This window comes from Drosophila novamexicana, unplaced genomic scaffold (assembly GCF_003285875.2).
Source record: "Drosophila novamexicana strain 15010-1031.04,08,12 unplaced genomic scaffold, DnovRS2.1 tig00000808-arrow-arrow-pilon, whole genome shotgun sequence".
In the NCBI taxonomy this organism is placed as follows: Eukaryota; Metazoa; Arthropoda; class Insecta; order Diptera; family Drosophilidae; genus Drosophila; species Drosophila novamexicana.
In genome coordinates, this window is record NW_020824826.1 from 48,026 (window position 1) to 52,293 (window position 4,268).

The 4,268-nt window shown below is 37.9% G+C and overlaps 1 pseudogene; it reads right to left on the reverse strand.

The window, feature by feature from the left end:
- Positions 1-3,352: 3,352 nt before the first annotated feature.
- On the reverse strand, positions 3,353-4,205 carry LOC115763965 (annotated as a pseudogene).
- Between the last annotated feature and the right edge of the window lie 63 nt (positions 4,206-4,268).

Genomic DNA, 4,268 nt, shown 5'->3' on the forward strand with positions numbered 1-4,268 from the left:
TAGTCTGAAGTGTCTGACGACAGATCCTTACCTTACAAGTACGCAAAGCAACTGTTGGACTTACAGCTAAGATAGACCGACCAGACATCTTGGAAACTATCGATAGTTTTCCATTGCATCCCACGGCGCTCGAAAGGAAGAAAGCTTTCCCGAAACAGGGTTGAAGTCATCCAACCTAGCTAGAGTTCGAAGGGGCATACGCGTGGTAAATAGTGCGTAAATAGTCATTTATACATGACTATAATGGTACTTGGTGCTCTTTTCCTTATTTCGAGTAAGGGGACGACTTGCAAATACCTCTCATTAGTTGACAGATATCCGCTACCTCTGTATAAATCATTAAATTCGCTAGATCATGCATCTGTTGCAATCCTTCTCTGCTTACTCAAATTATGTGAAAATTACGAGCAGTCGACAGTTTTGTTTGATTCCAAAGCCTCCAAAGCGGTTAATTAGAACTAGTATCTGACTTATCCACCAGTACATTTTCAAAGATTCGTCGACCGTCGAGTGCCACAGATTGTACATTGCGATTGCGAAGAACTTCCAAACAAGAGCTCCGCATTAAAAGGGTCTGGGAGGCTGGTGTGAAGTCTGCAAGGCATCTACTCCTACGGACGGAAGGCATCCTGCTGAAAACGGCAAGAGGTGCAAACGATCGCAGTGGAAGACGTGCTCAATTTCAGGCCCGTGGATGCGCTAAGCGGGGGCCCTAACGGCAAGGCTCAGGACACCTACTTGGAGAGGGGACCACGGTCCAGCTGGGTCCCATCTGTTTGAATCAATGATCGTCGTCGGGGTGATCTGCCGGCCCAGCAATGGATTATCGGCAGAATGATGGCGGCGTCCTTAGGGTGGCAGTAACGAGCACAGCCAATAGTGAAAAATTCCAAAGGCAGATTCATAAGATGCCACGGCTGCCTGTTAAGATCTGTCCGATCAATAATATAATTTGATTAAAAGTTAACGTCAAGTGTAAGTCAGGCCTAGGGCGGAGCGAGAGCGCATTCGCTCTGGAAGCGAATTAGCCTCGCTTCGCCACAGTAGCTTAGTTAGCCTTCAGAATTTTGAGTTGTCAGTTGTCGAACTACACAAAACTGACCAGAACAAAGCGTATATAATACTTTGAAGCCACAATTTAAATTAAATTTTCAAAATGCAAGCCACAATTTTACATCATCAGCAAACATTATTAGTCGAGCGTTGGGGAAAACAAATTTCTAAAAAGAAATAAACTCGGCTATTGGTGCTGATCAATAATATATACTTTATGGGGTCGGAGATACTTCCTTCTGCCTGTTACATACATTTTTAATGGGTTAAGGGTATAAAAAGAAAGTAGAGAGGAGATAGATTAAAAAATGTTTTGATGGTTTAATGCTTTTCCTATTAAATTGGCTAACTTTAAACGTAAATAGATTATAAATGTAGACTCCTCCCTTTCGCCGCAAGCCTAAACACCCGTCTCATACAAGCACACTAAGGACATTGCATCTCTACTCGAAGCCTGGAACTCGTACGAGAGTGAAAATATTTCGGAATCTATTTTTATATGATGCTATGATGGTGCTTTCCTTTCGTAAATTCAAACTGGTGTCATTAACACTGACTTCAGTAAGGCGTTTGACTCTGTCCACCATAACATTTTACTTTTTAAATTTGACCGATTAGGTTTCCCTCCATCTCTTTTGCTTTGGATAAGTTCTTATATAAAAGGTGGGACCCAAAGAGTAATGCTGAGGCATCTGATGTTCTTCAAGATAGTCATCTAGGTCCTTTACTCTTTACTCTTTTTAAATGATGTCCCCTCGGCTATATCACATGCCCGGGTACTTATGTATGCAGATGATGTGAAACTTATTCTATCATACACTAATCCCCTACATCATTCTCGTCTACAAGACGATTTGAACACTATGCAAACTTTGGTGTGCGGCCAATCGATAGCATCTAAATTGTTCAAAGTGTATGTTTATGACCTTCAATCGCACTGCACCTTATCTTGTCAGCTATACAATCGACAATATTCTATTGCAACGTAAACTGACAGTTAAGGATCTAGACGTTATTTTTGATTCTAAACTCTGTTTCAAACTTCACATAGATACCATCGTTAATGTGGCAAAAGGTGTACTTGGATTCATTAAACGATGGTCTGAAGAGTTTAACGATCCTTTTATAACGAAACTTCTGTACATCTCTCTTGTTCGACCTTATCCTTGAATAATGCTTTTGCATCTGGTCTCCGCAGTATAACAATAACCAGGATGGTATTGAATCTGCTCAGAAGCAATTTCTGCTTTTTGCCTTACGAGGCTTAAATTGGGACCCTAATATCCGGTTACCATCTTGCTCCAGCAGGCTTATTCTTCTTAATCTTCCGTCGTTAACCAACCGTAGGACAAATTTCGGTGTTGTCTTCCTACATAATAGATACATATTCTCCTTTCTGCTAGGGCGTTCTCAATTCTCTGTTCCGTCCAGACCAACCAGAAATGATCGCCCCTTATTCCTATCTACGTGCACAACAGACTACGCTATGTACAATAAAAATTACAATAGTTTGCATCACGTTTTCTCTACCGAACTTTCTCTACCCCTAATAAAATCGTTGCTTTCAGGATACCTTCGGGAAGACACTGACCATCCCAGCTATGAGCAGGGGCATAGCTTGCCGGACAGACTGTAAATTTTCCCCCACCGGTCGGTGATTCGCATTACTTTTCTGTTTGTCCTATCTACTTAACACTCTTTATATCTAGCATACATTTCTCTACTTTATTAACAATCTTCTTACTTTATTTTCATTATACAGTATTTTCTTAATTAATATAGCAAATCAAGATTATTTTTAATTTTACTTAAAAACACTTTTTTCCTACTTACACCCTTCTTCTTAGCTGTAGGCTCTAATAGCGTCAGTGACAAAATTAGCTGTGAAAAGGGGCACAGTTGGCCGGAATGACAAACAAACACCTCTATCCTTCGGAAAATTGTGTTCTCTAACTAGGCTTTAGCATTTAATTTTATTATATATGTATTGTATTGAATAATTAGGAAGACACTCGTTTTGTCGACCATTAATAAAAAATAAATAAATAAATAAAAAATATTTATTTATATGTACTTTTGTGTATAGAAAGAAATTAAAATGCTTGCAGCTCGGTTTCTGGATTTATTGTATCCCTTAAAAGCACTTTTGACTGGAGCAGTGGAGAAAATATTCTATTATTTCGATGATTGATTCGTTATCAACATAATTACCTTCCATATTTTATTTTTTACTTATTACTGCTTATTACTTATACTTTACAAAACGGTCAGATCAAAAAAATCGAAAGGTTCTTAGATATCAAATGTATTTATTAAATATTTTGGTTACTGATCTTAACATGACCGTCATACCAAGTCTTTAATCGGTGCGATATGTCTGAAAATGTCGGACGTTTTACAGCTTGTTCATGCCAACATTCCATCATTAAAGAATACACCGCCGTTGGGCAATTTTCTGGACAAGAGAGTAATTGGCGCGATCTTATTAAATGTATTACCTCTGGATTGCTGTACCCAATACGGCTGAAACGACAAATTGTGATTAAAATAATGTAATTAGATCCCATGTGAAGACTTTATATTATATTCAAGAGATTTTAAGTTTTACCTGCATTCCATAACTATATATTTCCCAAAGAACAACTCCAAAAGACCATATATCACTTTCAGTAGTAAATTTTCCATATAAAATAGACTCGGAGGGCATCCACCGAACAGGAAGTAACGATTTTGATTGCACCCTGGGGAAAGTAATTAGTAATGATAAATCGTCAAATGACAAAGTGCATTAATGGAATCAAAAATACCTGTAATAATCAGAACTGTAAATATCCCGTGACAATCCAAAATCAGAAATTTTTACAATCAAACCTTCATTGACCAAACAGTTTCGAGCAGCTAAATCACGATGAACATAGTGATGTCCTGATAAGTATTCCATTCCCACTTATTTGTATTGCTATTTGTAGAAATTCCAATTGTAATAATGTTTTTTTCAATAGGCGAATTTGATATTAGAAATTCATGCAAGTCACCATTAGCCATGTATTCGAAAAGCATACAGTAAGGCTCTTTATTTAAAATCACCCCAAGTATGCAAACAATGTTTTGGTGCTTAAGATCTGATATTAATTCAATCTCACGCCTGAAATCTGTTGTGTTTTAACTGAGGCGTTTCTTTTAATGCTTAATGGCAACATTTACAATTTTTTGTT